At 52.0% G+C, this 18,208-nt stretch overlaps 1 protein-coding gene and 1 long non-coding RNA gene across 11 annotated transcripts in view; one reads left to right on the top strand and one right to left on the bottom strand.

The window, feature by feature from the left end:
• PIK3CD (phosphatidylinositol-4,5-bisphosphate 3-kinase catalytic subunit delta) overlaps nucleotides 1-18,208 on the bottom strand; it is a 75,446-nt gene that overhangs the window by 38,130 nt on the left and 19,108 nt on the right. Inside the window, exon 2 of one of the 10 annotated variants that reach the window (XM_054556686.2) lies at nucleotides 1,992-2,175. The exons of 3 other annotated variants lie outside the window; for them this stretch is intronic. The gene's annotated coding sequence lies outside the window, so the exon portion shown is untranslated. Of the gene's footprint in view, nucleotides 1-582; nucleotides 780-1,991; nucleotides 2,176-2,611; nucleotides 2,633-18,208 lie in introns of those variants that run through there. 6 more of the 10 variants (XM_024253309.3, XM_024253292.3, XM_024253318.3 and 3 more) reach the window with 6 other exon arrangements.
• LOC112135157 (uncharacterized) lies at nucleotides 2,161-9,448 on the top strand. The gene is made up of 3 exons (XR_008525786.2): nucleotides 2,161-2,950; nucleotides 5,410-5,512; nucleotides 9,159-9,448. It is a non-coding gene; the product is annotated as an uncharacterized LOC112135157 (long non-coding RNA).

The raw sequence follows: 18,208 nt of genomic DNA on the forward strand, positions 1-18,208 counted from the left end.
TCAGGAAATAAGGAGCCAGGACAAAATCCACAAGAGGGCGGCCAGGGAGAAGGCGCTCCCCTGGGGAGGAAGCCGCAGGACCTCAGGATCTGGGTCTGCCACCTCTAGCCCCCTTGGGCTCAAGGGCACAGCTCGGGAGGGACAGAGCGCAGGAGGCTCGGTCCCGAATCGGGGGCAGGGGGAGGGGAGGACGCGCACAGCCACTGCTGGGTCCCCGACAAGTAAACAGCCTGCCCCGAACAGGCGCGTCCTCGTGCGAAGCCCGCTGGAGGCCTCACGGATCCCATCAAGGGCGGCAGCCGAGAAACCTGGGATTCCCGACCCCCGGGGGGCACAAAAGGAAGCAACCAGATTAGGAGAAGAGAGCGTCGCGCGGCCCATAGCTGAGAATCCCACCGCGAGCGCAACCCCCTGCCTCGGCCCCCCCAGCCCCCACGGCCCCGGACCCCCGATCGCCTCCACCGACCCTGCCCACCCCGCCCCAGGCGGACAAAGCCCGGGGCTGGGCGGGGTGGGACGCCCGGCGGGGCTGGGGGCGGGGCACGGGGACCCCGCAGACGCCCGCACAGGTGGGCTCCGTACCGGGTGTCGGTGCCGGGGGCGGGGCCCGATCTCCCTGGAGACAGTTGCCCAGGGGACACAGCGGGCGGGTCCCGGAATGACGGGAAGACGCCAGCCTCCGGGCAGCGGCGCGGGGCCGGCGGGGGCCGGAGGGCAGGCCCGCCGCGCGAGGTGCAGGCGAGCGGGGCTCGGCGGAGGGGCGCGGCCCGGGGCGGGGCTGGAACTACGGGCAGGCGGGGCGGGGCGCCGGCTGGGGGCGGGGCGTCCTCGGGGCTGGGGCGGGGCCGGGGCCGGCCGCGGCGCGGGCACCGTCCGCAAATTCTCACACCCCCAGCCGGGAGAAGCGCCCGAGCTCACACGGGCGGCGGAGAGCGGAGTGGACGCTGCAAATCCTCTCCGACCCTCGCTGTTCTCGCCCGGAGGCCCAGGACGCTGCCAGGCGGGGCCCTTGGGGTTCGCGCCCTGAGCCCCAGAGCAGCCGCGGGACCCCGACGGCGGGCGCACGCTGGCTCTGGCCTAGGTTTCGCCTTACAACCAATAAATAGAAAGCGCCACCTGCAAAGCAAGGGAGGGCTGGTCGTCCACCAAACTGCTTTCCGCTCCCCACTTTGCAAGGCATCCGCAGAAAGGGCGGGGTACTGGACCCAGGTCACAGAGCCGGAGCCAGGCTCACTCGAGTAATTGGCCAGTCTGGGCTCTGGGCTCAAATCCAGCCTGCTGGCTGTTCCCCAGCTGATGGGCCTTTCCATCGGGGGTTCCCTTATATGTGAGATCTAGAAAATAAATGAGCGTACCCTAGCACTTTCACTAATGCATCTATCCATTACAACGGGCGGTGTGCGTGCAGTAACAATACAGAGACAATCCTTGTCCCGCACTTAAAAAAACCTCTGGGCGCTCCAGTGTTTTTGTTTTTGAGACAGGGTCTTGCTCTGTTGCCCTAGCTGGGGTGCAGTGGTGCGATCATAGCTCACTGTAGCCTCTACCTCTCTGGCTCAATCGATCCTCTCACCCCAGCCTCCCATGTAGCTGAGACCACAAGTGCGCACCACCTCACCCAGCTAATTTTTTAAAATTTTTTGTAGAGGCGGGGGGGTCTAACTATGTTGCCTACGCTGGTCTCGAACTCCTGGGCTCAAGCCATCCTACCGCGTCAGCCTCCCAAAGTGCTCGGCCAGGCGCTCCAGTTTTTATCCAGGCGTCTACACTGTAAGATAGATGTTGTTCTCCCTTGGTTGTAAGTGGGGAAGCCGAAGCTAGGCGGGCAGGGACTCACCCTCACGCACTCACACAAACACAGTCTGCACAGCCTCTTGGGCCGAGCTAGCGCTGGCACCAGTTTAGTTTGGTGCTGAACCCATACCCTTCTTGCTCTGCAAGAGCCGATCTCCCCTTAGAATATTCTTTCGGGTCCACAGCCCAAGACAAACCTTTGCTACAGGGGAACGCAGAGGAGGAAGCGGGGTGCGAGCACCCGAATCAGCCCTGGCGTGTCCCGCGGGGTGGGAGAAGGTGGTTTGAAGAACACTCCTTGGTGGTCCTAATTGCTGCACGTGAGGTCAAGGCAGGGCCCGCCCATCCCAGGCAAATGAGCTCCAGGAGCCTTCCTCGTGCCTGCGAAGACGGCAAGGAGAAAACACTGCCGGCTGGAAGCCCCCGAGAATCTCGAAGAAGCCCAGAATGAAAGGACCAGGCGGCCGGGACTCGGAGCTCCCCTGCCAGGGCGCGCGCAGCCTGGCCTGACGCTTCCCTCCGCCCTCGGCGGCCTCTGCGTCCTCCCAGCACCCGGCAGCCCTGCCAGGGGTCCCAGATGCCCAGAGCACCCCAAGGAGGAGAGAGAAGAGAGGGGGGCCAGGGTGGGAGGGGACACCCCTCTTCCCTGGCCGTCCCTAGAAGTCACACACAGACATTCACTCAAAAACACGCTTGCATGCAGATGCGCACACACAGACACAGGCGCAATCATGTAAACCGACACACAGCGACCACAGACGCTCGTGCTCATACACGCGCTCTCGCTCTTCACACCCTGCACCAGGTGGGCACTCACCCGCCCGCACCCTGGCTGTGCTTTTGCAGATCCCGGGAGAGGGCGGAGCCCGGGCCGAGGGCTGGAGACCGCCCCCGGCCCCGCCCCCACGCCCTCCCATCTCTCCCTCCCTCCTCCCGTCCCCCGCCTGAGGGAGGGGAGCGGTGCAGCAGACATCCGAGGGCAGCTGGGACCCCCTGACTCAGCCGAAGGGTGAGTCAGGCCTCCTGCAGGCCACACCGGACCCCCCCCAGGGCGGGGATTTCCCCAAGATGAGAAATCAGCCACCGGAAGTCACGCCGGACCTTGGACGGGCAGACAGAGGCTGGGAGGAGTTCTGGGTGCAGAGCCCCCAGCCTGGTAAGTACAATGATCCCGGGGCTAGGATACCAACGAGATTTTCCGAAGGGCAGACGAGCTTCAGCGGTTCCTCCACCCCCATTCCCCACGTGTGGGAGCCCTCCTCCCTAGCGGCCCCGTCCTGCAATCGTCCCCCTGCGCGAAGACTTCCGTTTATCTCCAGCATGGATGGAGGCAAAGTCAAGCTCAAACCCAAGGTCCCCATCAGCAATGGAACCCAATGATCCGCTGGGGGTTCAAATTGGGTGTGTCAGGCACGGGTGTCTCTGGAGCCCAGAGAAAAATCCAAGATTCTTTGAAATGGCAAAAGCCCCCAAAAGTCACTTTCCTGTATTGCCACGATGAACTGGAACTGCCCTGACAAATTCTAAAAAGAGAGAGACCTTAATAAATTGTTTAGAGAAGAATTAAAGGAGTGAATACAGATGCATGGAAAATCTCTAGAACAGGGCCTGGCACTCATATTAAGTATTGGCTCTCACACATGGATAACAGACACAAGGAGACCAAGTGACTTGCCCCAGGTCGCACAACTAGTTAGTGGCAGAGATGGAGGAAAAACCAGTCTCTGATTCTTTGTTCACAGCTCAGGTACCTTCAGTCCTTTCTGAAATTAAGTGAGAGTATAAATAAAGTCATTTAGTGGATAAATGAATTTTACCACTGTTAAATATCAGAGTAGACCTGGCACAGTGGCTCACGCCTGTAGTCCCAGCACTTTGGGAGGCCAGGGCAGGAGGATCACTTGAGCCCAGGAGTTCAAGACCAGCCTGGGCCACATAGTGAGACCCCCCCATCTCTATTTTAAAAATAAAAGAAAAATCAGAGTAAATTAAGGCAGGCATGGTGGCTCACACCTGTAATCTCAGCACTTTGGGAGGCTGAGGTGGGAGGATCATTTAAAGCCAGGAGTTTAAGAACAACCTGGGCAAAACAGCGAGACCTCGTCTCTACTAAAAAAAAAAAAAAAATTAGCCTGGCATGGTGGCATTTGCCTGTAGTCCTAGCTAGTTAGGAGGCCGAGGGAGAAGGATTGCTTGACCCAGAAGTCTGCAGTGAGCTATGATGGAGCCAAGAAATTAGATTCCTGCCCCTCTACTTGCTACTAAAAGGGCCAATCCTCTTGTTAAATCCCAAAACACAAGGCAGGAAACCAAATGAGCCTCTGCTCCCGCTCATTGGAGCCCTTGTTCCCTTCAAGGAGCCCTAGAAGACGGAAGAGTATTTGCTGCATCAGTCACTTCTCTCTCTCCTGACATTTTGTGATGTGTGATTTCATCACACTTTTGCTGTGATGAAATCTCAGCTTCTCCCAAATGCTCACCAATATCCCAGCCTCCAACCTAGCTGGAATTCTGCTATTCTCTTTCTAACTCAAATTGGCATTCAGCATTTCTAGGTGTGGTCAGATAAGATACCACTGCTGAGTGGGGACAAGATCAGGAAGGCTAAAGTCAGAAAAAAATCAGATGCAAAGCCAGGCACCACTGAGGGCACCTGTAGTTGCAGCTACTCACAGGCTGAGGCAGGAGGATCGCTTGAGTTTGAGGCTGCAGTGTGCTATTGATAGCACCTGTCAATAGTCACTGCACTCGAGCCTGGACAACACAGTGAGATACTCATCTCTTTAAAAAAATTTTAAGTATAACCGCCGGGCGCAGTGGCTCACGCCTGTAATCCCAGCACTTTGGGAGGCTGAGGAGGGCGGATCACCTGAGGTCAGGAGTTCGAGACTGGCCTGGCCAACATGGTGAAACCCCGTCTCTACTAAAAATACAAGAATTAGCCAGGCGTGGTGGTGCATGCCTGTGATCCCAGCTACTCAGAAGGCTGAGACACGAGAATCGCTTGAACCTGGGAGGCGGAGGTTTCAGTGAGCCCAGATCGAGCCACTGCACTCCAGCCTGGGCAACAGAGCGAGACTCCGTCTCAAAAAATAAAAAAATTAAGTATAACAAAAAAAAAGCAACTAAAGACAACAACCAAAAACAAACAAACAAAAAAACCAGTTACATGTTTGTTTTTAATTCTGTTAGAATAAACAGGAAGGCTCCAAAAAAATCCTCAAAGGAGTTTCCATATTTACTCACATATTCCACCCTTGATATTTTTATTCTCAAAGCACAAGAATGAGGGACCTAATTATAAAAGGCCCCTGCTCTCCTACCATCCTTACATATTTTCATTTATCTTTGAGACTCTTACCCCCGGGTAACTCAAAAAGTGGCTCATCTGTAGTTAAAAGCAAAGTTAATTAGCATCTGGCACTTCCTTCTTTCCTTCCTCAATTCTCCAAGCTTAGACTAAAAGTCTGTCTTAATTGAGGCTTCCTGAGTTTGTGACCTGGGGCAGGAGTTGAGGGGTTGGGGATATAAGCAGAGAGAGAGAGAAAAAAAAAAAAGCTTGGGTTTGCATTGCTCATTCTTTTTTTCTTTTTTCTTTCTTTCTTTTTTTGACAGGGTCTCACACTGTGGCCCAGGCTGGAGTGCAGTGGCGCGATCACAGGTGCTTGACCTTGTGGACTCAGGTGATCCACCCACCTCAGCCTCCCGAGTAGCTGAGGTGTGTGCCACCATGCCCAACTAATTTTTAATTTTTGTAGCGATGAAGTCTTGCTATGTTGTCCAGGCTGGTCTCAAACTCCTAGGCTCAAGGCATCTGCCTGCCTCGGCCTCACAAAGTGTTGGGATTACAGACGTGAGCCATCACACCCGACTGCATTGCTCTTTCTTTTTTTTTTTTTTTTTTTTTTTTTTGAGATGGAGTCTCTCTCTTTCACTCAAGCTGGAGTGCAGTGGCACCATCTCAGCTCACTGCAACCTCGGCCTCTTGGGTTCAAGCGATTCTCCTGTCTCAGCCTCCCAAGTAGCTGGGATTACAGAGGCCTGCCACCATGCCCGGCTAATTTTTGTATTTTCCGTACAGACGGAGTTTCATCATGTTGGCCAGACTAGTCTCAAACTCCTGACCCCAGGTGATCCACCCTCCTTGGCCTCCCAAAGTGCTGGGATTACAGGTGTGAGCCACCGCGCCCGGCCTGCATTGCTCATTCTTTCAAGTATCAGCCAAAAAGCATGTGTGGCTCATGGTTGCAGGGACTCCTCCCGTTGAGAGATGGCCTCTGTGTCCCCTCCTCTTAAATCTGAGTGGACTTGTGACTGCCAAGAGAGTATAGCAGCAGAGATGCTAAGTGACTTGAGAGGTGAGGCCATAAGAAGCCATGCCGCTTCCTCCTTGGTTAGAATGCTGGCTCTTGGAATTCTGAGCATTAAGTTAGAGGTCTGACTACCCTGACGCTGCCACGCAGTGACACAGCCCAAGCAAGCCAGAAGGAGAAACCACGTGAAGGCACTCAAGTTGACAGTCCCACCTGAGCCCAACCTTCGTCATCCCACCCAGGTACCAGACATAAGTGAAGAAACTTCCAGATGATTCCAGACCCCACCTGTTCAAGTTGTTACCAACCCCTTGAGAGTCTTCCCAGCTGACTCCAGATATCATGGGAGCAGAGCCAGGCCGTCCTGCTGAGCTCTGTCGGAATTCCTGGCCCCTGGGACCGTGAGCATCACAGTGTTGCTTTATACCGCTGAGCTTGGGGCAGGTTGTTATGTAGCAAGAGATCCCTAGAACTCTGAAGATCTCACAAAATCCTCAAAACAACCCCACTAAATAGTTACAATAGTCATCTTCATGAGGAAACTGACGCCGAAGCTGTGGAGGAAGTGACAGAGCAGGAATCAGAACCCACCTGGAACCACCACTATAACTGCTTCTAACACCAAGTTGTCCCACTGCTATAAGGCACAAGGCTCGTTTTTTTGTTGTTGTTTATTTTTTTTATTTTATTTTTTTTTGAAACAGAGTCTCACTCTGTCGCCCAGGCTGGAGTGCAGTGGCGCCATCTCAGCTCACTGCAAGCTCTGCCTCCCCAGTTCATGCCATTCTCCTGCCTCAGCCTCCCGAGTAGCTGGGACTGCAGGCACCCACCACCACGCCCGGCTAATTTTTTGTATTTTTAGTAGAGACGGGGTTTCACTGTGTTAGCCAGGATGGTCTCAATCTCCTGACCTCATGATCCGCCCACCTCGGCCTCCCAAAGTGCTGGGATTACAGGCGTGAGCCACCATGCCCGGCCTGTTTTGGTTTTTTGGTTTTTTTTCTGAGACAATGTCTCCCTTTGTCACCCAGGCTGGCGTGCAGTGGTGCCATCTTAGCGAGACCAGCCAAAAAAAAAAAAAAAAAAAAGTCCAGGGCCCAATCCCAGCCAATCCCAGTGGGGAAAGCGTTTGACACGTCCCACCATGGCTCTGGGTCACCCCTATGATAGGTTACACCATTTAACAAGTCAGCAGAGACATCTCCTTTCCTCAGTGGCCCATGAGAGTGTCCCTGAGGGACAGGGTCAGTTCCCACTAAAAGGGACATACATTGTTACACATTTAAAACCCCAGTGGTGGCTCATGACTGTAATCACAGCACTTTGAGAGGCCAAGGAGGGTGGATCACCTGAGGTCAGGAGTTCAAGACCAGCCTGGCCAACATGGTGAAACCCTGTCTCTACTAAAAATACAAAAATTAGCCGGTTGTGGTGGTGTGCACCTGTAATCCCAGCTACTCGGGAAGCTGAGGCAGGAAAATCGCTTGAACCTGGGAGACAGAGATGGCAGTGAGCTGAGATTGTGCCACTGCACTCCAGCCTGGACGACAGAGTGAGACAGGGAGACTCTGTCTCGAAATAAATAAATAAATACCCAGGCCAGACGTGGTGGCTCACGCCTGTAATCCTGGCACTTTGGGAGGCCGAGGTGGGCAGATCACCTGAGGTCAGAAGTTCGAGACCAGCCTGGCCAACATGGTTAAACCTCATCTCTCCTAAAAATACCAAAAATTAGCCAGGCATAGTGGCATGCCTGTAATCCCAGCTACTCAGGAGGCTGAGACAGGAAAACCCCGGAGGCGGAGGTTGTGGTGAGCCGAGATGGCGCCACTGCACTCCAGCCTGGGCAACAAGAGAGAAACTCTGTCTCAAATAATAATAATAATAAAATAAAAAATAAAAACGTAGCCTTGGCTAGGTGTGGTGGCTCATGTCTGTAATCCCAGCACTTCGGTAGGCCAAGGCAGGCAGATCGCTTGAGCTCAGGAGTTGGAGACCAGCCTGGCCAACGTGGCAAAACCCTATTTCTACAAAAAATACAAAAATTAGCCAGGCGTGGTGGTAGTCCCAGCTACTCAGGAAGCTGAGGCAGCAGGATCGCTTGAACCCAGGAGGTTGAAGCTGCAGTTGGGAAAAGCTGAGATTTCATCACAGAGAACTCATAGCTGGTCCAAAGCTAAGTCCTGGGCAGACTGAAATCCCCTCCAGAACAAGCTGGCTCATTCTCCTCCAAAGCTAAGTCCCGGGCAGACTGCAGTCCCTTCCAGAACAAGCTGGATCATTCTCCGTATGAAACTACATTCAGTTACTTCAGTCCTGAGATTCACACCGTTGTGTAGCCCCCACCCACATTCACAGTCAACGTGACCTAAAGAATATGGCACAGTGATGGGATAACACCTTCAACATTAGATTATAAAAGAATCCGGGCCAGGTGCGGTAGCTCACGCCTGTAATCCCAGCACTTTTGGAGGCCAAGGCGAGCAGATTGCCTGAGGTCAGGAGTTCAAGCCAGCCTGGCTAACATGATGAAACCATCTCTACTAAAGATACAAAAAATAGCCAGGTGTGGCGGCGCACACCTGTAGTCCCAGCTACTCGCTTGAACCCGGGAAGGGGAGGTTGCAGTGAGCCGAGATTGCACCACTGCACTCCAGCCTGGGTGACAGAGTGAGACTCCGTCTCAGAAAAAAAAAAAGCAGCAGCAGCCAGGCATGGTGATGCATACCTGTAGTCCCAGCTGCTTGAGAGGCTGAGGCTGGAGGGTTGCTTGAGCCCAGGAGCTGGAGGCTGCAGTGAGCTATGATTGTGACACTGCACTTCAGCCTGGGCAACAGAGACCCTATCTCTATAATTAATTAATTAATTAATGAAAAAATTAGGTTATGAAACATCACTGGGGCTTCAGTCTTGGGCTTAGGCACCCCCTCCCCATCCCCTCCCCTTCTCTCCTCTCCCCTCCCCTTCTCTCCTCTCCCTTCCACTCCCTTCCTCTCCCCTTACCTCCTCTCCCCTCCGCTCTTCTCTCTCTCTCTCTCTCCCTCTCTTCAGCGCTCTCATCTCTTGCTCTGGGTAAGCCAGTGGCCATGCTATAAGGACACTCAAGCCACCCTATGAAGAAGCCCACATGAAGAGGAACTGAGATATCTGGCCAACAGCCAGCCAGTCACTGAGCCTGCCAACCACGCTGTGGCAGGTACCTCCAGCCCCAGACACCTGCAGCCCCCACTGAAAGCTCAACGGCAGCCTCATGAGACCCTGGACCGGAACCACCCAACGAAGCGGCTCCTGAATTCCTGATTGACAGAAACTATGGGATCATAAATGCTTGCTGTTCAGTCTGCCAAGTGTTGGCGTGATTTGTTACACAGCAATCGGTAACTAATACGCCACCCATGGCTGCCATGTTCCTGCTGTGGGGCCAGCACTGTTCCATGCTTAGAGGCTCCATCAATACCTGTGATGGACTAAATGGTCAGTACAAACAACAGCTCCTCTGTAATGGTATGAGGCAGACAGGTTTCTAAAGGCAATATGCTAAGGTGCGAACTCAACCCCAAAAGACCACATAGCGTATCATCCCATTTATATGAAATGTCCACAACAGGCAAATCCATAGAGACAGCAGATTAGTGGTTGCCAGAGGCTGAGAGATTGGAGAAAAGTAGAGAGTAACTGCTAATGGTGTGAAATCTCTTTTTGGAGTGATGAAAATGTTTTAATTTTTTTTTTTAATAGAGACAGGGTCTCACTATATTGCCCAGGCTGGTCTTGAACTTCCAGGCTCAAGTGAGTTCAGCCTCAGCCTCCCAAAGTGCTTGGATTACAGACATGAGCTACCATGCACAGCTTAAAATTTATGATGCTGCTGGTTGCATAACTGTGAATATACTAAAAACCACTGAGGCGGGGTTTAGTGACTGACACCTGTAATCCTAGCACTTTGGGAGGCCGAGGTGGGAGGATCACTTGACACCAGGAGTTTGAAACCAGCCTAGGCAACATAGCAAGACTCCATCTCTACAAAAAATTTAAAAATAAAAATAAAAACCATTAGGCAAGGCATGATGGCTCATGCCTGTAATCCCAGCACTTTGGGAGGCCAATGCGGGTGGATCACCTGAGGTTAAGAGTTCGAGACCAGGCTGGCCAACATGGTGAAACCCCATGTCTACTAAAAATACATAAAGTAGCCCGGCGTGGTGGTGGGCGCCTGTAATCCCAGCTACTCAGGAGGCTGAAACAGGAGGATCACTTGAACCCGGGAGGCAGAGGTTGCAATGAGCCAAGATCACGCCACTGCACTTCAGCCTGTGTAACAAGAGTGAAACTCCATCTCAAAAATAAAAACGAAAACAATAACAACAGCAGCAACAAAAAACCATTGCATTGTGCACATTAAATGAATTGTATGGTATGTGAATTCTAGCTCAATAAAGCTTCTTATGCTAAAACATGACGAGGAAGAAGAGGAGGAGGAGAAGAGGCAAAGTCACTGGTGCCCAAGGAATGGCACCAGGAGTGGTCTCCAGGAAGGCTGGCCACCTGCAGGGCTGGGAGAGCTCTGTGATGCTGACATCAGGGGCCTTCCTCATGCCTGGGAAAGAGGACATGGGCTAAGGGCGGCTAACCAAGGCCTGGGAGAATACTGAGAGGTGAACAGGTGATGTGGGTGTGGGGCGCTCAGCCTACTTGGCCAAAGGGTGAGTTCTTGCCAATTTCACAGGGAGACCCTGACTGGTCTCAAGCACCTGAGGCCCAGCATGAGAAGTCAACATCCCTGACTTCTCATCCTCTATAGAAGTTTCCCCCAGACCGGGCGCGGTGGCTCACGCCTGTAATCCCAGCACTTTGGCAGGCCAAGGTGGGCGGATCACCTGAAGTCAGGAGTTCGAGACCAGCCTGGCCAACACGGTGAAACCCCGTCTCTACTAAAAATACAAAAATTAGCCAGGCGTGGTAGCGTGTGCCTGTAATCCCAGCTACTCAGGAGGCTGAGGCAGGAGAATCACTTGAACCTGGGAGGCAGAGCTTGCAGTGAGCCAAGATCGTGCCATTGCACTCCAGCCTGGGCGACAGAGCAAGACTCCATCTCAAAAAGAAAAAATAAAAAAAAGAAGTTTCTCCTGACTACCTGGAAAGAAGGTTCACACCCAGCTCTCGCAGGCATGCTTCCCCACACGCCTAAGCCAAGGCCCTTCCCACAAAAGGGGCCTTACACATGCCCCAAAGGATGGTCCTCTCCCAGAAATGAGCCGATGCTACAGTGGAGAGTCACCCAATGATGCAGGAAAGTTGATCCTTGCTGAAAGCCCCAGAAAGGGGCTGTAAATTTAGGACAAAGGATTTAAATGGCAGGGGCAAACTTGTGCAATGTCTTCTTTAAGAGGTGGTCAAGAAAGAAAATAGAAACAGGTTCAAGACAGACCTTGAATAGGTTGCTATCAAGTGTCTCTTACAGAGGTGTCACAGGGTCAGAATGATTTGCCCCTTTGAGGTTGGTTTCAGAGTCAGAATCTCATACGACAGAGAAGCTAGAGGTTGGACCTAAACAGTCCTTCCCTGCACACCAACAGAGTCTATGGATGAAAGAGCCTCTTTCTGGAGAGAGTCCATGCTTTTCTGCAGGTTTTCAAAGGGATTTAAAATCTGAAACAGGTTAGGAACCACTGGGTGATGTGGTTCTGGGGTAGGTGGAAGATGGAGTTTTTTTCTTTTTCTTTTTTGGAGACAGGGTCTGGCTCTGTCACCCAGACTGGAGTCCAATGCCATAATAGGCTCACGGCAGCCTCAACCTCCTGGACTCAAGCGATCCTCTCGCCTCAGCCTCTCAAGCAGCTGGGACTAGAGGCGTGTGCCACCACGCCTGGGTAATTTTTGTGTTGCTGTTTTTCTGTAGATACAAGGTTTCCCTATATGGCCCAGGTTGGTCTCAATTGATCCTCTTGCCTTGGCCTCCCAGAGTACTAGGATTACAGGCGAGAGTCACAGTGCCCGGCCAGATTTTTGTTTTTTTGTTTTTGTTTTTTGTTTTTTGTTTTTTTTTGAGATGGAGTTTCGCTCTTGTTGCACAGGCTAGACTGCAATGGCATGATCTCGGCTCACTGCAACCTCCGCCTACCGGGCTCAAGTGATTCTCCTGCCTCAGCCTCCCAAGCAGCTGGGATTACAGGCAGGCACCACCACACCCGGCTAATTTAGTATTTTTAGTACAGACGGGGTTTCACCATGTTGGCTGGGCTGGTCTCAAACTCCTGACCTCAGGTGATCTGCCTGCCTTGGATCTCTCAAAGTGCTGGGATTACAGGCGTGAGCCACCATGCCTGGCCCAGATTCTTTTTTTTCTTACTCTGGCAAATCTATATTTTATAAACCTTTAATAACTAACTTGTGTTGATTCCATGTAATTAAAAACGTACAGTATGCATGAATAAACACATTTATAAAACATACGGCATGTATATTTCAAACATCCGCATGCATGATCTGGAAGATCACGGCCCGGCCTATAATTCCCAGATGCAGGCTCTGCTGTAATTTTTTTTTTTTTTTTTTTAGACAGGGTCTCACTTTGTCACTCAGGCTGGAATGCAGTGGCACGATCTTGGCTCAATGCAGCCTTGACCACCCTGGTTCAAGCGATCCTCCTGCCTCATCCCCTCAAGTAGCTAGGGCTGTAGACATACGCCACTACACCCTGCTAATTTTTGTATTTTAGTAGAGACGGGGTTTCACCATGTTGGCCAGGCTGGTCTTGAACTCCTGACCTCAAGTGATCTGCCTGCCTCAGCCTCCCAAAGTGCTGGGATTACAGGCGTGAGCCACCGCACCTGGCCTGCTGCTGCAATCTTAAGATGGCCACATAATATCTCTTAAAACTACAAATTCCACTTCCCTTCTTCTGTCCTGACCTCAACTTAACAAACAACCTCCCTCCCAAAACACACACACACTCATGGCTGTCGCCCCGTCAAGTGTCAGCTACGTGGTAGTTCGCCCCATTCTCCTGGGGTCAGATCTGCAGCTGGCTACCTGCCCAGGCACTCAGCACTCAGGCCCTCCTTCCCTACCCGGCTGTCAGCTTAGGGGTCCTCCTCCACCTATCCTCGTGAGATCTGCAGACAACCCTGTAAGCTCTGAGCCAAAGAGGAAGAAATCCTAGGGATGACATAGAGGGCTCCGGACACCTCATCCCACCAGTCATTGTCCTGGTCACACTCTCTCCTTGACAGGGGGCCCGTGACACTGCTTCCATTCTCAGAGCAGGTCTCTGGGCCACTCCTGCCCCTGGAGCCTCTGGGATCGGTTCAGACTCTGTCCCACAGCACAGCCTCTTCGTCTTTCATCAGGCGTATCTTCAGGGCTACAGCTCCCAGCCCCCATGACTAGGCACCTGATGTCCATTTTCTCATTAAACATCGTGACAGGCCCCGAAGGCAGGCATTCAGTTTTATGAATGAGGAAAGTGGGACTCAAGGAGGTGACGGGGAAGGAGGTGGGTTTGGGTTTATTCTGGAGCCTGCTCTTTACCACCATACCACACCGCCTCTCCCAGGCCAGTGCACTGGAGCCACACGGTATCAACTGCCAGCTCAAGGACACCTAGGTCAACTTCCCAAAAGAGGCCTAGGGGTTGGGCAAGGAGGCCATTGAGACTGTAGAGGCCAGGCCTTGCTTGCCCTGGCATTGGGGAGAATGGGCACCACCCCAGGCCAACTGGGGAAGGGCCAGGCACCACAGCTGCATCCTTCTGCCCACTCTTGCTGTAGAGGATCAGAGTCCAAGACGCCAACTCCATCAGACACAAGGACCTTCAACAGCAAGGAACTAGGCTGGGCACGGTGGCTTACGCGCTACGGGGGGCTGAGGCGGGAGGATCATTGAGCCCAGGAGTTTGAGACCAACCTGGGCAACTTAGCAAGACCTCATATCTACAAAAAATCTAAAAATTAGCTTGGTGTGGCCAGGTGCGGTGGCTCACACCTGTAATCCCAGCACTTTGGGATGCCGAGGCGGGTGGATCACGAGGTCAGGAGTTCGGGACCAGCCTGGCCAACATGGTGAAACCCCGTGTATACTAAAAACAAAAAAATTAGCCGGGCGTGGTGGTGGACGCCTGTAATCCCAGCTACTCGGGAGGCTAAGGCAGGAGAATCGCTTGAACCCGGGAGGTAGAGGTTGCAGTGGGCCGAGATTGTGCCATTGCACTCCAGCCCGGGGGACAAGAGCAAGACTTCGTCTCAAAAAAAAAAAAATTAGCTTGGTGTGGTGGTGCACACAGTAGTCCTAACTGCTCAAGAGGCTGAGGCAGGAGGATCACTTGAGCCCAAGAGGTTGAGGTTGCGGTAAACTATGATCGCACCACTGCACTCCAGCCTGGTGACACAGCGAGACCCTGTCTCTAAAAAAAGGAAAAAACAAAACAAAAACAAACAAGGAACTCTGCCTGGGAGTCCAACTAAGTCCTGGGAAGGTGGGGACGGGGGGTGGGGGTGAGGGGACAAGTGAAAAAGAGCCAGGAAGCCCCTCCTGCATAGCCGCCTGACTCCCAGAGGCCTCCTGAGTCCTCCTCCCTGGGATCCGGACTCCCCTCCCCCAACCCAACACCTGTTCCTGGGAACAAGCCCGCGTTTGGAGGCAGCATGGTGCAGGGTTAGGAGCAGCCTCTGCCACTTTCTGGCTGGGTAAGACTTAGGTAAGTTACTTCCCCCTTCTGTGCCTCAGTTTCCCCATCTGTAAAGTGGGAATCACAGTAGTACTTACCAAACAGGGTTGTCATAAGGCTAATTAGCTTAGTATTTCTTTCTTTCTCTCTCTCTTTTTTTTTTTTTTTTTCCCACATCGCCCAGGCTGGACTGCAGTGGTGCAATCTCGGCTCGCTGCAACCTCTGCCTCCCAGGCTCAAGCAGCGATCCTCCCACCTCAGCCTCTGGAGTAGCTGGGACTACAGGTGTGCATCATCATGCCTGGCTAATTTTTGTATTTTTTTGTAGAGACGGGGTTTTGCCATGTTGCCCAGGGTAGTCTCAAACTCCTGAGTTCAAGCGATCTGCCCACCTCAGCCTTCCAAAGTGCTGGGATTACAAGCATGAACCATGGTGTCCGGCTAGCTTAGTATTTTCTTTTTCTCTCTTTTCTTTTTTTTTTTTTTTTTTGAGACGGAGTCTCGCTCTGTCGCCCAGGCTGGAGTGCAATGGCACGATCTTAGCTCACTGCAGCCTCCGCCTCTCCAGTTCAAGCAATTCTCCTGTCTCAGCCTCCCGAGTAGCTGGGATTACAGACACCCACCACCATAACCGGCTAATTTTTGTATTTTTAGTAGAGACGAGGTTTCACCATATTGGTCAGACTGGTCTTGAACTCCTGACTTCAGGTGATCTACCCGCCTTGGCCTCCCAAAGTGCTGGGATTACAGGCATGAGCCACCGTGCCCGGCCAAGCTTCGTATTTTCAAAGTGCCCAGTACACTGCCTGGCACAGGGTACATACTACAAAAGTGTTTGTTGTTATTGTTATTAGATACAGAAACTGCAAGCTAGGTTAATGAAAATGGCAACTTTCAGCTGGCAAACGGCAAAGCTCCTAAGTACAAATGCTACTGACAGGACCCACAGGAAAAGAAACTTTACCTGATGTCCCCCTTCTGGAGCATGTGCTCATTCTCAGAGTGAGGGCTTCCCCTAGTCCAGGAGGGATTTCTAAGTTGAACCTGCCTCTGGCCCAGGCTCTGTGATCCCTACGACTTACCCTGACTCCTACCTAGCAGAATCAGGGGTAAATGGCGCTCTCCATGCCCTCACCAAACACCCTGGCCAATGGCCTCTACGTGCTGACCACCCCCGGGGTGCCATGGAGTCGGGCCCTCCTCCCTGTCTCTGCATGCCCTCAGAGGTCGCCATGCCTGCTCCAATCGGATGGCAGTTGTTTACCTGTGTAATCATATAATGTAATTATTACATAAGAGGGTGCACCCTGGGTGTGAAAAGAGCTGATTCCATGAAGAAAACAAAGCTGAGTGCTTCAGAAACCTAGTAAAAGACAAGTCACTCAATAAAACAAACTTCCTGTAGAATTATGGAATTAGACTAGGCAAGACAGCTGTAAAAGCTCAGCAGGAATTATTAAAATGTAAAAGGAAGGGCGCTGTGGCTCATATCTGTAATTCCGGCACTTTGGGAGGCTGCGGTGGGAGGAATGCTTGAGCTCAGAAGTTCGAGACCAGCCTAGGCAACATAGCCAGACTTCGTCTCTACTAAAAATCAAAAAAATTAGCCGAGGCCAGGCATGGTGGCTCACGCCTGTAATCCCAGCACTTTAAGAGGCCGAGGTGGGTGGATCACTTGAAGTCAGGAGTTTGAGATCAGCCCGAACAACACAGTGAAACCCAATCTCTGCTAAAATACAAAAATTAGCCAGATGTGGTGTTGTGCATGACTATAATCCTAGCTACTCGGGAGGCTGAGGCAAGAGGTTTGCTTGAACTAGGGAGGCAGAGGTTGCAGTGAGCCAAGATCGCACCATTACACACCAGCCTGGGCGACAGAGCGAGACTGTTTCAAAAAATAAAAAAATAAAAAAAAATTAGCCAGGTGTGTGTGATCCCTGCTACTTAGGAAGCTGAGGCAGGAAGATGGGTTAAGCCCAGAAGGTCAAGGCTGCAGAAAACTGTGATCTGCCCTCCAGCCTAGGTGACAGAGTGAGACCCTGTCTCAAAAAAAAAAAAAAAAAAAGTAGGATTAAAATAGCGGATTATACATTGCATGTACGCCTTATACAGAAAGATGAACCTGTGGCCTACTCAAACATAAGCCCTTGGCCATCTGAGAGCAGATCAGGGAACCAATGTACACTGACATCTTTTAAGTGAAAATGAAATATTTATCGGGAAGGGAGAAAAAACAGTAGCTGGCATCCATAGCAGCTTCTCCAGGTGAGTGCTGCTGGAGAGGTATATAGGACTCTGTGCGGCCAGCCACGGAAAAAAATAAAATAAAATGTTTACATTTGAGGTAATGCATCTTAATAATTCTCTACCTAAACCAAACTCAGTTACTCAACCAACAAAGCACATTGGATAAAAGTGCTATTAAACTATTCGTTTCTCCACCCCGCACAGTGGCTCACACCTATAATCTCACCACTTTGGGAGGCCGAAGTGGGAAGATTGCTTGAGCCCAGGAGTTGGTGACCAGCCTGGGCAACACAGCAAGACCCCTGTCTCTACAGAAAATGAAAAAAATTAGCCGGGCATGGCCGTGTGCACTTGGGAGCTACTCAGGAGGCTGAGGCGGGAGGATCACTTGAGCTCAGGAGTTCAAGGCTGTATTGAGCTATGATAGCACCACTGCAGTCCAGCCTAGGAGACAGAGTGAGACCCTGTCTCTAAAAATAAATAAATAAATAATCTCGGCATTTCTCATCCTAATTGTGTCTAATGGTTCATCATCCTCTTTGGTCCTAATCCACATTTTTAAAACTCTGGTTGGAGTCGCTGTGCTGGAAGTAGCGGAAGCCACAAAAAAAACATAAACATCTTCCCAGAGCACCCGTTTGACTCTAAAGTTAGGGGAAAATATGCTTTATAGTAAAATAAACATGGATATATCATGGAATCGAATGTAAAATTAACATTAGCATTAAAAATAGAAGTTGAAGCTTCAAAGCGAGGTCGCAGTTGGGGTGGGCGGCTGCAGGTCAAGAGCTGCACATCCCATCTCTTCAGGCTGGAAGGATGGTGGGAAAGTTGGGGAAACATGGCCCATCGGGGTCAAGGTTACTGCCAGCTGCTCGGCCATCTCCTACCCGCTCCTCCTGGGAACCTGCAGCACAAGGGCTCCTGGGGTGCTGCCTTGTGAGCCTCACAGGTGACACCAGAATCCACTGCTGTGGCCAAGGTCACCTGAGGGCAGACCTCCCTGTGAGCTGCCATACCTTCCAGTCCAGGCCCCTTGAGCGGGGCCGGGGCGGCTCTTACCACTATCCTGGGAGAGGAAGAAAATGGCCTGCTCAAGATCTCACTTCCAGCAGTATTTGCCTCACATACCCAAGCTCCTTCCTACCTTGAAAGGCTAGAAAATGCTGACAAGGCCAGATGTAGTGGC

Source organism: Pongo abelii, chromosome 1 (genome assembly GCF_028885655.2).
Source record: "Pongo abelii isolate AG06213 chromosome 1, NHGRI_mPonAbe1-v2.0_pri, whole genome shotgun sequence".
Classification (NCBI taxonomy): Eukaryota; Metazoa; Chordata; class Mammalia; order Primates; family Hominidae; genus Pongo; species Pongo abelii.